General features: G+C 42.7%; 1 protein-coding gene across 1 annotated transcript in view; it reads left to right on the top strand.

Moving 5' to 3' along the window:
* Positions 1–18,059, top strand: part of dpp6a (dipeptidyl-peptidase 6a) — a 515,918-nt gene that overhangs the window by 56,033 nt on the left and 441,826 nt on the right. The window lies entirely within an intron of this gene.

Genomic DNA, 18,059 nt, shown 5'->3' with positions numbered 1-18,059 from the left:
TGCTCCAAACCTAAGTGAAGAGTCAGTGAAATTGTGTCCTCTTTAGACCTGTTGTGGTGGTAGGCAAATTTCATCTTATTGTACTCGGGAACTATTTATTTCAAGGTGGTAGAAACTGTCATTGACCTGTGCTTGGTACATGCTTTCAGGCTTTTGCTTCTCCTGCCAATGAGAAAGAGAAGAGAAAATTAATGGGATAGTTGGGGCCTTTGATTATACTGGCTGCTTTACGGAGGTAGCGAGAAGTGCCCATGGAAAGGAGGCTAGTTTCTTTAATTCAATAGGTTTCAATAGGTACAATGTCAGAGAAATGTATACAATATACATCCTGAAATTCTTTTTCTTTGCAAACATCCACAAAAGCAGAGGAGTGCCCCAAAAAAATGAATGACAGTTAAACATTAGAACCCCAAAGCCCCCCCCAGCTGCCCCCTCCCAGGTATAAGCAGCATCAAGGCAATGACACCTCCTCCCCACCCTCAAAGGCAACAAAGCATCAGTGCCCTCCCCCAAGCACTCAAGCATGTAGCAAGCATCAATAAAGACACAAAGACTACTTGTTGACTCGGTAATTCGACATACCACAGGCTCTCTCTCTCTCTCTCCCCCTAATAAGGGAAAAGAGGTATCCCTGTTTCATGATGTGCATGCTGTGTCCACAACTCTCTACAGTTTCTTGCAGACATGTGTTAGTTAGTTGGTTAGTTAGTTTAGGTATGTTTTGTATATTGTCATATACATCAGGGTGCAATGAAAATCCTATATATATTTGTTAGGTCAATACAAATCAATCAGGTCACCGCACCCCCACCTGGCTCATGCCGCCACATCGGCCTCTGCTCCAGGGGAATCAAACTCAACCTGTACAATCTTTATTTATAACTGAAATACTCAGAGCTAGGCAACATCATGGTACTACACAAGAGGCAAACGGAACCCCTTGGGACAGGCAGCAACTTCAGAGTGATATCGACTTTTCAACATTTGGCTTCAAGACCCTCTGTCTGGACTGAAAATGCAGAGGGGAGATGACCAGTATAAAGAGGTGGAGGGAAAAGGTGGAGCAAGGGATGGTAGGAAAGAGGTGATCCAGATGAGGAGGGAATGGGGTGAGAAGAGATGGGGGGGGGGGTATGGGAAATGCAACAGCAGCTGGGAAATGATGGGTGGGAATGACAAAGAACCGAAGATGATGGATTCTGATTGAAGAAGGTGGAACATGGAAACAAGTGAGGGAGGTTGTGAGGGAAGGTGGGATCAGTGGGGAGAGGGGAACCAGTGTGTGAGCAATGCACTGGAGTGCATGTATGAAGCAACAAGCAATCCGCTGGAGGAACTCAGTAGGTCGAGCAGCATCTATTGGAGGAAAGAGATTGTTGATGTTTTGTGTCAAATACCTGCATCGGGACAATTGCTTTGGGTCAAATACCCGTATCAGGACAATTGCTTTGGGTCAAATCGCTACCTCAGGACACATGTAGGAAGTACTGGTTAGGGAGAGAGGAGAGGGAAAAGGGACAGTGGAGAACTCCAGAAGCTGAAGAATTCAATGTTCAATGCAATGTCAGGTTGTGGACTTCCTGGGCAGAATATGAGGTGCTGTTCCTCCACTTCCTGAAAATGGGACCTATGAATTTGAAAGTCAAACATCCCTGTTAAGTGGCACATAAACATGGCACCCACTTTGCGCATAGCTATCTCTTACCATCAATATACTGAAAATAACCAGAAAATCAGCAGTTTTGTCTAAAACGGGGGTTGCCAGCCTGAAGTCCACTGACCCCTTGCTCAATGGTATTGGATCATGGTATAAAAAAGATTGGGAACCCCTGGTCTAAAAATGTCTGTAATATATTTATGAAAAAGACAGTGTGTTCCCATTAGGATGTTTGCCATTTTCTTAAGTGATAGCCTACCCATCACACATTACCATTGTTAAATCATTGAATATATCATAGCTTACAACCTGAGAGCTGATATGCATCCACCATTTACTGCAGAACCCTGGAGGCCAGAGATAATACTTTGCATTATCTAACTTTACAAATGAGCAATGGTCTGTGAAGGCGGGAGTCTGATAAATTATGCATGTGAAACTTTCACCGAGGAGCAAATACTGCGCCAGTGATCGTGCCGTGAAAGGAATTAAATCAATCCTGGGAGGCAACCTGAACATTCAGTCTGTGTTTAGAAGGAAAAACTTGACTGCATATCGCATAAACCTCAGGGCATCCTGGAGTGCAGTACATTCTGCACTGCAATGTTGGAGAGAGTTTCAGTAATAAAGGAAATGGAGTTACCGGTGTATGGACAGGCAACTCCCGTATCATTAGCAAGGCTTCTGATTATTTTGTTGATATCAAAGTCAAGGACAAGTTTATTGTCGTATGCATGAGTGCATGCATGCAGAGGTGCAATGAAAAGCTTACTTGCAGCAGCATCATAGCCACAGGATCAGGGATGCAACATTTACAAGAGAAACACAAATGAAAAATAAATTATATAAAATTACACAAAAAAGAATACATTGATAAAGAAGCCCATTAGGCTATGCTGGGAATACTCAGCAGGTCGCATCTGTGGAAAGATCAACACAGTTAATGTTTGCTGAGTGTTTCCAGCATTTTCTGTTATTTCAGATCTCCAACAACTGCATTTCTTTTTAGATTCACAAGGAAGCAGGAGAGGGCCCCTTACCCCACCAGTACGATCGTGCCTGATCTGCCAAAGGCTGCACCTCCTTTTCTGTGACAGTTCCCTCTAGCTGTCAATTTCCTGATCTTTCTAAAATTTAGCTGCCTCTTCTTTAAATACCTCAAATATCCGGCTTCCACAGCTCTCTGGGGTAGAGCATTCTGGAGATTCACCTTCCTCTGTGAGAAAAAATTCCCATGACCTCAGTTTAAAATGACAACCCCCTTTTCTTGTACGATATCACCTTGTTCAAGATTGTCTCATTAGTGCAAACATCTCAACATCTACCCTTTCTTTTCCCCTTAGGATCTTACATGCTTCGATATAATTGCTTCTCATTCTTCTAAACTCCAATAAATACAGACCTTGCTTCTTCAGCCAGCTATGATATAGCAATCCTCTAATCCCAGGAAATAGCCCATTGAATCTCTTTTGGATCATCTCCAGTACTGGTACGTTCAGTCTTAAATAAGGATTAATAAATATTACTCAAGGTGAATTGTTTCACCTTGAAATTCCTGTAACCTCAATTCTAAAAGACTGCCCCCTTATATTGTACTACATCCCTTTGTTTGAGATTCTCTCCTTCATAAGAACATCCAAGCATCTGCCCTTTCTTTTCCCTTAGGATCTTACATTCTTATATGTAGCAATCTGGCTATGCCCAGCCAAAGTGGTAATGACTGGATAATTTACCCTCTCAATCCCTCATCCCTTGCCAACATTCAGACACGGGGGACTGCAGTTGCTGGGTTCTGGAGCAACACACAAAACACAAGAGGAACTCAGCAGCATCCACAGGGGGGGAAAACACCAGCGTTTTTGTGTTTATAGAGTCATGGAACAACACAGCACAGAAACAGGCCATCTAGTCATTGCCAAATTGTTATTCTGCCTAGTGGCATCATCACCAGAGCCCTCCATTCCCCTCCCATCCATTTATGTACTTATCCAACTTTATTTAATGTTTAGCCTTATCCTTATCCAGTTTTGCCCTTCCCAACATGACTGCATGTGAATGGGATTGATATTATGCACTTAATTTGTATTTAGATACCTTCCGCTCATTTTTCCTGAGATAATGTTTTTGAGAGAAGTAGTTGTGGTTTCTCTTTTAATATTTTATTTTGCTTTATCAATAAGTTATATTTAATCTATCACGAGCTGCTCAGCGTGAGTCTTTTCTTATATTCTAACCCCTTTGCACTGACTTAGGTGGTTCAAAGTTCAAAATAAATTTAATATCAAAGTGTATATATGTCACAATATACTACCCACAAAATAAATTTTCTTGTGGGTGTTCACAGTAGAACAAAGAAATACAATTGTATCAATGAAAAGTAACATACAGACAAAAACTGACACCAAATGTGCAAAAGATGCCAAACAGTATAAATACAAATGAAAACCAAATAGTAATAATAAATAATACTGAGAATATGAGTTGTAGAGTTCTTGAACGTGATTCCATATGTTGTGGGATGAAAAGAAATATCTTTATTGTCATTGCATAGTACAGTTGTCATGCACCAATATGGCAAAAATGAGTTTCCAACTCTCATACTCAATGCTATAAAACAATGAATAAAATAAATAAACAATAAATAAAATCAAGTAACCAGCCAGTACAAGCATTGCCCAGCAGTACAAAAGCGCAACTCAGATGCATGACAGTCATAAAACCAGTATTAAAGTAGCAATATAACAAATTTATGGACGATGCTTGATCGATTGGTTCAGAGCAATTATAGCTCTGGGGAAAAAGCTATTTTTCAGTCTGGAAGTGCGGGCATAGAAAATCTTATAACGTCTGCTAGATGGAAGAAGTTCAAACAGATGATTACATGAGTGTGTATTGTCCTTACAGATGCATGTAGCTTTCCTTAGGCAGCCAGAGCTGTAGGTGTCCTCCAGGGCTGGGAGCTGTGTCCCGATGATCTTCTGTGCGCTAGAGATGACCCGCTGAAGTGCTTTCCTATCAGCTGCTGTACAACTGAGATACCACACAGAGATGCAGTATGTTAAGATGCTCTCTATCAGTTCAGTTCAGGGTTGCGGTGAGTGTCGTTATGCACACTGGCTCAGGAGCCTGACTGTTGAAGAGTAATAACTGCTCCTGAACTTGGTGGGGTGGAACTTTAAATGTGTGTCTCTGTCTCCCGATGGCTGTCACGAGAAGGAAACATGGCCTGGATGGGGGTGGTACCTGATGACAGTGCTGCTTTTGACAAGGAGCTATCAGTATTTGATGGTAATTGGCTGACGTCTGCTCCTGGAGAAAGGTAGTACAGTATTAGCAAATAAATAAGCCATTTCTGAACATACGGCCTTACTTCCTTTTTTTTTTGCAGGTTTGTTTTAAATTATTAATGGGAGAGCTCTAAGTGAAAATCATTCAGAAGTTTCCTTCCTTTTGAACCACCCTTGACTTGAATAAATGTATTTAATCCCACTGTTCCCAGATCACTGGAGGGGGGAGCAACACTGCTGACTTTGAATGTAGTTTTTGTTGGAGATGGATTGGACTGAAGAATTGATGCTTTTCTTTAAGTTAACCTTGTTATGCTCATTTGCATTTTTATATAATCACCTATATACACTGTCTGTGATTATTTAGTGAGCTTTCTAGTGGTTACAGTTTCCTCTGCATTTTTCTGAAAACTTCTTGATTTCAGTGGTGGGTATCGTTTCACTTGAATCTGGTTATCTGATCAATAATGTTATCAATGGAATTATTGTTATCAATTGTCTGGTATATACCCAGTGACCATTTTATTAGGTACCCTATGTACCTAAAAAAGTGGCCCCTGAGAGTATGTTAGTCCTTCTGCTGTAGCCCGTCCATGAAAGGTTCAGCGAGTTATGCATTCAGAGATGCTCTTTTGCAAACCACTGTTGAAATGTGTGGTTATTTGAGTTACTGTCAGCTTGAACCAATCTGGTCATTCCCCTCTGACCTCTCTCATTAACATTGAGGTTTTGCCCAAAGAGTTGCTGCTTACTAGATTTTTTTTGTTTTGTTTTTGTGCCATTCTCTATGAACTTTAGAGACTGTTGTGCATGAAAGTCCCAGGAGATCAGCAGTTTCTGAGATACATAAACCACCCTGTCTGGCACCGACGATCATTCCATAGTCAAAGCCAATTAGCTCACATTTCTTCCCCATTCTGATGTTTGGCCTGAACAAAATCTGAACCTCTTGACCATGTCTGCAGACTTTTACACATTGAGTTTTGCCAGAAGACTGGCTGATTAGACATTTGCATTAATGAACAGGTGTGCAGGTGTATCTAATAAAGTGGCCAGTGAGTGTAAGGAGACCACACTACTTTGAGTCTTTCTCTGCTCCTCTTTGTTTTCTTCTCTCTTCATGCTTCTTCTCCCTTTGCCCTCCTGGTTCTTGTAATACTCATAAAGTTATTGTAAGCAACAAGTCTTATGCTTCATTCTTAAGTTCAGAAGAACCCCTCAGCCACAAAAGCATCAGGATCCAACAATGGAAATGTCAAAGTGAAAGCTGAGAGACTCCTATGGTGCTGAATTTAGAGCTAATTTTTTTCTTGCCACACCACCAGAAGCATTTGTATGAACTGCTTTTTTTCTGATGCATAACTGCCGGACAGGGGTTCACAAGTTGCAAGTTACTTCCAACACAGTTTCAAAGTTCAAACTATATTTATTATGAAAGTACATATACTGTATGTCATCATATACTGCCCGGAGATTCATTTCCTTGTGGGTATTCAGAGGAAGTACAAAGAAACAGAATAGAATCAATGAAGAAACTGCACAAAACAAAAACAGACAAACATCCACTGTGCAAAAGACAAATTGTGCAAATACAAAAACAAAATAATAATAAATAACTAACGTTGAGAACATAAATTGTTGAGTCCTTGAAAGTGAGTGCTGAGGTTGTGGAATCAGTTCAGTGTTGAGGTGAGTGAAGTTATCCATGCTGGTTCAGGACCCTGATGGCTGAGGGGGTAATACTGTGACTGTACCTGAACCTGGTGGTGTAGGACCTAAGGCTCCTGTAATTCCTTCACCATTCTCGAAGCAGCGAGAAGAGAATATGGCCTGGATGGTGGGGTTTTACTGCAAGTTAAACAGGCCAGCACAGAGAACTGTGGAATTTTAAGCTCCAGTTTCCTTTGATGCAAATTAACTTTCTGCACAAGGTTAAATAATATAGTGCTTGAAGACAGCTCTGTTCAGAAAATCAGCCTTGTTCCCAGAGTGAATTAATCACCAATTGAAGTCTCTGCTACATGTGCTGATTTAAATGATTTCAATGCAGCCTTTTTTTCTAGGTGCAAGGACACTTAAAATCCTTATTTTATTTTTAGATTTGCTAACAAGTTAACTACAGTACATCAATGCATCCAGCAAATTGCTCTGTATGTTTTCTCTTTAAAGTCATTTGTACCTGCTCGAAATCAGGTCACTCACAAATGGTGAGACTTTCAGTGATCAACCTATTTTAAGCTGCATTTTAAAACTGCAACAACTTACTTGTTTTAAGTACTTCAATGGATATCTTATCATGCAAGATCATCCTAAAATGACATTGAATAGTGAAGGCATTGGCAGATTTTACATTTGTTAAAGTACAAAAGAATTTGAGTGCAACCACAAAGAATCACTTAATTGTAATTTTTGGAAAATGATGGAAATGCCTAACAGGTCAAGAAGTGGATGTGGGGCAAGAAACTGATTTTTTTTTGTGTGGTATTTCAGTTTTTTTAATTTCAGATTTACAGCATCTGCAAGTTATTTTAGATTTAACAACTCAAAGAATTGATTAAACACAGGAAAGTCTGCAGATGCTGGAAATCCAAAGCAACACACACAAAATGCTGGAGGAACTCAGCAAGTCAGGTCTAATGCACAACATTACTTTCCTCGTTTAAGGAACGATAGAAATGCGTTGAAATTGCGTGAGAAAACCAGTGACTTGCTGTGTCCTGACCTCTGGTGCTGCTTATGTGGAGTTTGCATGTTCTCCCTGTAACCATAAGAGTTTCCTCCAGGTGCTCCAGCTTCCCTCCCACATCCTAAAGTCTGCGTGTTGGGTGGTTGATTGCCCACTGTTAATTGCTTCTTACGTGTACAAGAGAGACTGGATCTTGGGGGTGGTCGGTGATGGGGAAAGTAGAGAGAATGAAATTTGGGGTAGCAGGGTAGTGTAGCGGTTAGCACAATACTATTACAGCGACAGCGACACCACCATCTATGAGGAGTTTGTATGTTCCCCCTGAGAATTTGGGGGTTTCCTCTGGGTGCTCCAGTTTCCTCCCGCATTCCAAAGACGTTAATAGGTTAATTGGTCACATGGTTGTAATTGCATGACGTGGGGTCAGTGGGCTGGAAGGCCCTGTTACCGTGCTGTATCTCTAAATAAAAATAAAACAATAAAAACTGCAATAGCTTTGGATCAGTGTGAGTGGGTCAGTGTGGACTCTTCCTGTTTCCGTGCTGTACACCTCTATGGCTAACGTTTACTGAGCAGTTAATTAGTAAATTTCTGATTGTCATCACATCAGTGCTTTGAGGTTGTCCAAGATAAAACAATAACATAATGCCAAATAAAGTGTTACAGTTACAGAGAAAGTACAGTGCAGGCAGACAATAAAGAGATAGATTGTGAGGTTAGGAGTTCATCTTATCATACAAGGGGATAATTCAGTTGTTCTTACAGAAGCTGTCCTTGAGCTTGGTGGGACGTGATTTCAGCCTCTTTTATCTTCTGCCCAACTGGTGGGGAGTGGGGTTGCGGTGAGCGGGGTGGTGGAGAGAAGGTGAGAGAATATCCGGGATAGGTGGGATCATTGATTATGCTGACTGCTTTACTGAGGCAGTGGGAGGTGTAAACAGAGTCTCTGTAGGAGAGGCTGGGTTTCCTAACAAGCTGATCAATGCCCACAACTCTCTGCACTTTCTTGCAGTCTCCGGCAAAGCAGTTGCCATACCAAGCTATGGTAGACAGAGATAGGATTCTTTCTGCAGAGTATCAGTAAAAATTGGTGAGTGTCAAATGGAACATGCTAAATTTCTTTAGCCTCCTGAAGAAACGAAGGTGCTGGTGTGCTTTCTTGACTTACGTAGCTGGACTAGGGCAGGTTATTGTTGATGTTCATACCTAGGAGCTTGAAACTTTCAACTTTCTCATCCACAGTAGACAGGAGTGTGTGACTGCCCTCTTCTTGAAGAAAAGAACCAGCTTGTTTGCCAATATCGAGGGAAGGGTTGTTGTCATGCACCAAACCACTTGGCTCTGTATCTCCTTCTTGTATTCTGATTGATATGTAGACTTGTAGGTTGTCTTATGAAGAAAGGTTGAACAGGATTGGCTGTTTACCACTGCTTTGGAAGAGTGAGAGGTGATGATTGAATCACATAAGAACCTGAAAGGGTGCGCACAAGGAAACCATTGTGGTTATCGAGGCACAACTGCGCAAGTACGTGGACGTCAGTGAGTTAGACCAGCGGGAAGGATTTAAAAAGAAGACAGCTTTATAGAGCGGGTCTGCACCAGGTGCATCGAGCTGCAGTGTTATGGAACTGGAGATGCAGCTCGATGACTTTCGTTTGTTCAGGGAAAGTGAGGAGGTGATAGAGAAGAGCTACAGGCAAGAGGACAAACCGCCAACTCGAGAGACAGATAAATGGGTAACAGGAGAGGGAAGGACAAGAGTCAGACACCAGGGAGTACCCCTGTGGCTGTCCCCTTAACAATAAGTACTCCTGTTTGAGTACTGTTGGGGGGGACAACCTACCTGGGGGAAGGAAGCAACAGTGGCTGTGCCTGTGGCACAGAGTCTAGACCTGTGGCTCAGAAGGGTAGGAAAAGGAAGAGAAAGTGATAGGGGACTCTATAGTTAGAGGGTCAGACAGGCGATTCTGTGGATGCAGGAAAGAAACACGATGGTAGTTTGCCTCCCAGGTGCCAGGTGCCAGGGTCTGGGATGTTTCAGATTGTGTCCACGATATCCTGAAGTGGGAAGGTGAACAGCCAGAGGTCGTGGTACATATTCGTACCAATGACATAGGTAGGAAAAGGGAGGAGGCCCTGAAAGCAGACTACAGGGAGTTAGGAAAGAAGCTGAGAAGCGGGACAACAAGGGTAGTAATCTTGGGATTGCTGCCTGTGCCACGTGACAGTGAGTATAGGAATAGTCATAGTCATACTTTGTTGATCCCGGGGGAAATTGGTTTTCATTACAGTTGCACCATAAATAGTTAAGTAGAAATAAAACCATAAATAGTTAATAGTAATATGTAAATTATGCCTGGAAATAAGTCCAGGACCAGCCTATTGGCTCAGGGTGTCTGACCCTCCAAGGGAGGAGTTGTAAAGTTTGATGGCCACAGGCAGGAATGACTTCCTATGACGCTCTGTGTTGCATCTCAGTGGAATGAGTGAGATGGAAGATAAATGCGTGGCTGAGGGATTGGAGCAGGGGGCAGGGATTCAGATTTCTAGATCATTGGGACCTCTTTTAGGGCAGGCGTGACCTGTATGAAAAGGACGTGTTGCACTTGAATCCAAGGGGGACCAATATCCTGGCAGAGATGTTTGCTAAGGCTATTGGGGAGAGTTTAAACTAGAATTGCTGATGGGTGATAACCGAACTGAAGAGACGGAGGAAGGAGCAGTTGGCTCACAATACAGAAGGCTTGTAGGCAGTGTGAGAGGGAGGATAGGCAGGTGATGGAGAAGGGATGTGCTCAGACTGATGGTTTGAGATGTGTCTATTTTAATGCAAGAAGCATCTTGAGCAAAGCGGATGAGCTTAGAGCATGGATCAGTACTTGGAGCTATGATGTTATGGCCATTACAGAGACTTGGATGGTTCAGGGGCAGGAATGGTTACTTAGAGTGCCAGGCTTTAGATGTTTCAGAAAGGATAGGGAGGGAGGCAAAAGAGGTGGGGGCATGGTATTGCTGATCAGAGATAGTGTCACGGCTGCAGAAAAGGAGGAAGTCATGGAGGGATTGTCTACTGAGTCTCTGTGGGTGCAAGTTAGAAACAGGAAGGGGTCAATAACTCTACTCGGTGTTTTTTATAGACCACCCAATAGTTACGGGGACATCGAGGAACAGATAGGAAGACAGATTCTGGAAAGGTGTAATAATAACAGGGTTGTTGTGGTGGGAGATTTTAATTTCCCGAATATTGATTGGCATCTCCCTAGAGCAAGGGGTTTAGATCGGGTGAAGTTTGTTAGGTGTGATCAGGAAGGTTTCCTGACACAATGTGTAGATAAGCCTACAAGAGGAGAGACTGTACTTGACCTGGTATTGGGAAATTAGCCTAGTCAGGTGTTAGATCTCTCAGTGGGAGAGCATTTTGGAGATAGTGATCACAATTCTATCTTCTTTACCATAGCATTGGAGAGAGATAGGAGCAAACAAGTTAGGAAAGTGTTTAATTGGAGTAAGGGGAAATATGAAGCTATCAGGCAGGAACTTGGAAGCATAAATTGCAAACAGATGTTCTCAGGGAAATGTAAGGCAGAAATGTGGCAAATATTCAGGGGATATTTGTGTGGTGTTCTGCATAGGTACGTTCCAATGAGACAGAGAAAGGATGGTAGGGTACAGGAACCGTGGTGTACAAAAGCTGTTGAAAATCTCGTCAACAAGAAAAGAAAAGCTTACGAAAGGTTCAAAAAACTGTGTAATTATAGAGACCTAGAAAATTATAAGGCTAGCAGGAAGGAGCTTAAGAAAGAAATGAGGAGAGCCAGAAGGGGCCATGAAAAGGCCTTAGCGGGTAGAATTAAGAAAAATCCCAAGGCAGTATGTGAAGAGCAAGAGTATAAGACATGAGGGAATAGGATCAATCAAGTGTAACAGTGGAAAAGTGTGTATGGAACCAGAGGAGATCGCGGAGGTACTTAATGAATACTTTCCTTCAGTGTTCACTACAGAAAAGGATCTTGGTGATTGCAAGGATGACTTACAGCAGACTAGTCAGCATGGCTTTGTCAAAGGCAGGTCGTGCCTTATGAGCCTGATTGAATTTTTTGAGGATGTGTCTAAACACATTGATGAAGGTAGAGCAGTAAATGTGGTGTAAGGTACCCCATACAAAGCTTATTGAGAAAGTAAGGAGGCATGGGATCCAAGGGGACCTTGCTTTCTGGATCCAGAACTGGCTTGCCCACATAAGGCAAAGAGTGATTGTAGATGGGTTATATTCTGCATGGAGGTCGGTGTCCTGTGGTGTGCCTCAGGGATCTGACCTGGAACCCCTTCTCTGTGTGATTTTTATATATGATCTGGATGAGGAAGTGGAGGGATGGGACAGTAAATTTCCTGATGACACAAAGGTTGGGGGTGTTGTGGATAGTGTGGAGGGCTGTCAGAGATTACAGCGGGACCTCGTTAGAATGCAAAACTGGGCTGAGAAGTGGCAGATGGAGTTCAAGTCAGTTAAGTGTGAGGTGGTTCATTTTGGTAGGTCAAATATGATGGCAGAATATAGTATAGAAAGGGTGCAGAGGAGATTTACAAAGATGTTGTCTGGATTGGGGAGCATGCCCTATGAGAATAGGTTGAGTGAACTTGGCCTTTTTTCTTTGGAGCAACGGAGGATGAGAGTTGACCTGATAGAGGTGTATAAGATGATGAGAGGCATTGATCGTGTGGATAGTCAGAGGCTTTTTCCCAGGGCTGAAATAGCTAACATGAGAGAGCACAGTTTTAAGGTGCTTGGAAGTAGGTACAGAAGAGATGTCTGGGGTAAGTTTTTTTACGCAGAGGGTGGTGAGTGCGTGGAAAGGGCTGCCAGCGATGGTGGTAGAGGCGGATACGATAAGGTCTTTTAAGAGACTCCTGAATAGGTACATGAAGCTTAGAAAAATAGAGGGCTATGGGTAACCCTGGGTAATTTCTAAAGTAAGTACAAGTTCAGCACAGCATCGTGTGCCTAATGGCCTGTATTGTGCTGTAGGTTTTCTATGTTTCTATTTCCTCATGGGATGATATAGAATCACGGATCATCTTTAAAAATCAAGACAGAGGATTTAAAACAGAAATGATTTTTTTTCTCCCAGTGGCTTGAAAGTCTTGGAAGGATTTTCCTCAAAGGACAAAACTAATAAAATCCTCGAAACAGGACCTTGAGCCCAACTCATCTCGGCCAACCAAGATGTCCATCGAAGCTAGACCTGTTTGCCCAATGTGTCTCTCTGATCTCCTATCTATGTACCTCTCCAAGTGTCCTTTACTGTTTCAACCATTTCCTCAGTTCACAAATGCACCCTACCCTCTGAGAGTTTTATTGATAAGAGTTTGGTAAATTATTGATCGCGAATGGGTGAAAGGTAACTGTGAACAAGCAGAAATGCAGACTTGAGGTTATAGTCAGTCACGATCTTATTTCATGGTGGAGCAGGAACAAGGTGTCAAATGTCGTTCTCATACTCCTCATGCTTGTGTTTATGCCTGGATCATCAGTCATGCCAAAACGAGTCATTTTTTCCTGGTGTATCTGTTGTTTTCTTGTCTTCATTGGTTATTTATCAGAATTCCAAACTCTGTCAGCGAAAAAGGTTGGTAGGCAGGCAAACGATGGGCTCAAGGCCTCTTTGAAGAAATTCACCAGTCTCATTGACTCCAAGCCACCTCTGGCCCAAACTCAAGGTCAAAGTTGAGTTTATTATCACAAGCACGTGTATAAGTATGCACAGGTGTCATGCAAAACTTGCTTGCAGCAGCATCACAGACCACACAGCATGAAATATATAACACTTACATGAAAATATAAATTGTACAATTATAATGGCCACGTATAATCTAATGGGTCAGTTTTAATCTTGTATAATTTTTGTGTCTATGACTGCTCAAAGTGAGGAAGAAGCATTCAGCATGGTTTGCGAACTGTGGAACTACGCATCACAAGCATGCAAAAAGACCTGAGTAAGGACCCCACCAGTTCCCAAGCTACCCACCTCCTTGCCCCATCCATTGCCTCTTATCCTGACTGCCACCATCTGCTGTATCTTATAGAGTCATAATACAGCCCTTCAGCCCAACTCATCCATGCTGACCCTGGTACCCACCAAACTGGTCTCATTTGCCCAGGTGTGGCCTATATCCTGCTAAGCCCGTCCTACCTCTGTGCTTATTCAAGTACTTTCTAAGTGTGGAAGAGTCCACAGTTCCCACATTGGCCTCATTGGTAACTAAACACAGTGGACAGGAATCAGCCTATATCTCAAAAGGGTTGCTTAAGGAAAAGAAATAATGTGCCTTGAGATGAATTTGGTTCATGTCCAAAGGTTCACAGTGACCTTCCAGGTGACTAGATCAGATCTCTGTATACAACAAGGTCAGCCAGCTCTCCATGTGATTAGAGAATTAAAAAAATTAAGTTACAGTTGATGTTTCTAATGGAGACACAAGTGAATGCAGATGCTGGAATCTGCAGCAACAAACAATCTGCTGGAAGAACTCGGCTATTTTGAGAGCGTTCTGGGCCGTTAATGTTTTGGGTTGAAACCTTGTGTCAGGACTGGATCCTACAGGACCTTTGATATAGGTAAATGTGAGGTAGTGTATTTTGGGAGATCAAACCAGGGTAGGCTGATACAGTAAATGGTAGGCCCTGTAGAGTGTAATGGAACAGAGGGACCTAAGAGTCTCAGTGCATAGCTCACTGGAAGTGACATCAGATGTCAATAAGGTGATGAAGAAGGTGTTTAGCATGTTGACATTCAGAAAACCATAATATAATATTAGCAGAATTAGGCCATTCAGCCCATCAAGTCTGCTCTGCCATTCCATCATGTCCTATTTATTATCTCTCTCACCACCATTCTCCTGACTTCTACCCATAACCTTTGACACTTTAACCAATCAAGAACCTATCAACCTCTGCCTTAAACTTAAAACCATAAGATAATAGGAGCAGAATTAGGCCATATGACCCATCAAGTCTGCTCTGCCATTCAATCAAAGCTGATCTTTTTTCCCTCCTCAGTCCCATTCCCTGGCCTTCTCCCTGTAACCTTAGATGCCTTAAATTCACTCAACAATCTGTCCTCCACAGCTGCCTGTGGTAATACATTTCACAAATTCACCACCCTCTGGCTAAAGAAATTTCTCTGCATCTCTTTTTTAAATGGATGCCCCTGTATCCTGAGGCTATACCCTCTTGTCCTAGACTCCCCCACCAACGGAAGCATCCTTTCCACATCTACTCTGTCTAGGCCTTTCACTAAGTACTCCATAACCTCATCCTTAACAATTGACTCTAATATCTTCCCAACCACTGAGGTCAGGCTAGCTGCTCTATAATTTCCTTTTTGATGTCTTCCTCCTCTCCTAAAGAGTGGAGTGACATTTGCAATTTTCCAGTCCTCTGGAACCAGGCATGAGTCCAATGATTCTTGAAAGATCATTTCTAATCCCTCTACAGTCTCTACTGCTACTTCTTTCAGAACCCTAGGATGAAGTTCATCTGGTCCAGTTGAACTGTGTACCTTTAGGTATTTTAGCTTTTTGAACACTTTCTCCCTTGTAATAGTAACTACACCCACTTCTCTTCTCTCACACCCTTCAACATGAGGCACATTGCTGGTGTCTTCCACAGTGAAGGCTGATGCAAAATACTCATTTAGTTCATCTGCCATCTTCTTGGCCCTGTTGTTATTTCTCGGGCCTCATTTTCAAGTAGTCTTATATCTATTCTCATCTTTCTTTCTTTTCATATACTTGAAAAAAGCTTTTTCTTTTCACCTTGATATTGTTTGCTAGCTTGCTTTCATGTTTCATATTTTTCATCCAAATAATACCTTTAGTTGCTCTCTGTCAGTTTTTAAAAGCTTCCCAATCCTCTATCTTTCCACTAATTTTTGCTTTCTTGTATGGCCCCTCTCTTTTGCTTTTACACTCGCCTTGCCTTTCCTTGTCAGCCACGGTTGTACTATTTTGCCATTTAAGTATTTCTTTGTTTTTGAAATACACCTATCCTGCACCTTCCTCATTTTTCCCAGAAACTCACGCCATTGCTGCTCTGCTGTCATCTCTACATCATCTCCTTCCAATTACTTTGGCCAACTCCTCTCTCATTCCACTGTAAGTTCCTTTACTGTTATGTCAGACTTTACTTTCTTCCTATCAAATTTCGTTGAACTCAATCATATTATGATCTCTGTCTCCAAAGGGTTCCTTTAGCTTAAACTCCCTAATTGCTTCCAGTTCATTACATGACACACAATCCTGTACAGCTGATCCCCTTGTAGGCTGAATGACAAACTGCTTTAAAAAGCCATCTCATGGGCACTCAACAAATCCACTTTCTTGAGATCCATTACCAAACTGATTTTCGTAATCAATCTGAAGGTTAAAATCTCCTATGACTACCATAACATTGCCCTTTTGACATGCCTTTTCTATTTCCTGTTGTAATCTGCAGTCCACATCCCAGCTACTGTTGGGAGGCCTGTATATAACTGCCATCAGGGTCCTTTTACCCTTGCAGTTTCTTTATGCAACCCACAAGGATTCAACATCTTCCAATCCTATGTCACATCTTTCTACTGATTTGATGCCATTCTTTACCAGCAGAGCCACACCACCCCCTCTGCCTACTTTCCTATCCCTCTGATACAATGCATAACCTTGGACATTCAGCTCCCAACTATAAACATCCTTCAGTCACGATTCAAGGATGGTCACCACATCATACTGACAATCTGTAAAAGTGCAACATGATCATCCAACTTATTTCTTATCCTCTGAGCATTGAGATATAACACTTTTGAATACTGTATTTGCTACCTTTTTAGATTCTGCAACCCTAATTCACTGATACTCACCCTACTGGCTGCAATGTTATCCTATCATCTGCCAGCCCTTCCTGACAGACTGACTGCATGCTAACTTTGCTTCCTAATCATCCATCCTATCCTGAGTCCCTTCACTCTGGTTCCCACCCGCCTGCCAAATTAGTTTAAACTCTCTCCAACTGCTCCAACAAACCTATCCGCATGAATATTGGTCCCCCTCAGGTTCAGGTGCGGCCTGTCCCTTTTGAACAGGTCATACCTCCCGCAGTAGAGATCCCAATGATCCAAGAACCTGAAGCCCTAAACCATGCACCAGCTTCTCAGCCGCGCATTTATCTGCCAAATCGTCTGTTTCTTCCCTCACTGGCGCGTGGCACAGTTAGCAATCCCGAAATTACAATCCTGGAGGTCCTGCTTCTCAGCTTTCTGCCTGGCTCTCTAAATTCTCTCTTCAGGACCTACTTGCTTTTCTCTTGTATGTCATTGGTACCAATATGTACCAAGACATCTTGCTGCTCCCGCTCTCCCTCCAAGATGCTGTGGACACAATTTGAGATGTCCCTGATCCTGTCACCTGGGAGGCAACATGCCATCTGGATGTCCCATTCGTGTCCACATAATCTCCTGTCTGTTTCTCTGATGATTAAGTCCCCTATCACAACCGCTCCCCTCTTCTCCCTCTTTCCCTTCTGAACCATGGACCCATACTCAGTGCTGGTAACCCAGTCTCCGTGACATTCCCCTGGGAGGTCATTCCACACAACAGTATCCAACATATTTTTTTGCTGGTGGGGGAGGGGGGGTCATTGCTTTGCTGCTGTTTACGCAAGGGAGGGGGAGCTGGGGGGGTGGCTGTGGGGTTCTAACATTTAACTGTCATTCATTCTTTGGGGCATGCCTCTGTTTTTGTGAATGGTTGCAAAGAAAAAGTATTTCAGGATGTATATTTTATATATTGCTCTGACATTAAATGTACCTTTGAAACCTTTGAAAATAGTATACTTATCATTGAGGGGACTGGCCACAGGGGTGCTTTATGCTAACTGTTGGTTCGCCTTCCCATTCCTTCAACTGACGGTCACCCAGCTACCCACCTCCTGCAACTTAGGTGTGACGACTTCCCTCTAACTCCAATCGATGACCTCCTCACTCTCCCGTACAAGGCAAAGGTCATCCAGCTGCTTGCTCCAGATCCCTAACATAGTCTTCACTGAGCTGCAATCGGACAGCACTCCACACAGATGTAGTTCCCTAGGAGACTCGAATCTCCCGGGACACCTCCATCCAGCATGAAGAACACACAACGGCCATTTAAACTTCACTATACCCCTGACACAGTAGCAAAAAAGGGAAGTTTACCCAGAGCCAACACCTCTTCCAAGCCAAAGCCTGACAATTCCACTCTCACCACTGGCCCACTCCCAACAAAGGCCCAATATACCCAATCACTTGGTCTCCATAACCATCTATGGCAATGAATTCCATGGATTCACCACCCTCCTGCTAAAGAAATTCCTCCCCATCTTTGATCTAAAGCGATGTCTTTTTATTCTGAGGCTGTG

Source organism: Mobula birostris, chromosome 3 (assembly GCF_030028105.1).
Source record: "Mobula birostris isolate sMobBir1 chromosome 3, sMobBir1.hap1, whole genome shotgun sequence".
NCBI lineage: Eukaryota > Metazoa > Chordata > Chondrichthyes > Myliobatiformes > Myliobatidae > Mobula > Mobula birostris.
The sequence above is the reverse complement of the archived record's forward strand: the minus strand, read 5'-3'. Positions and strand labels throughout refer to the sequence as shown.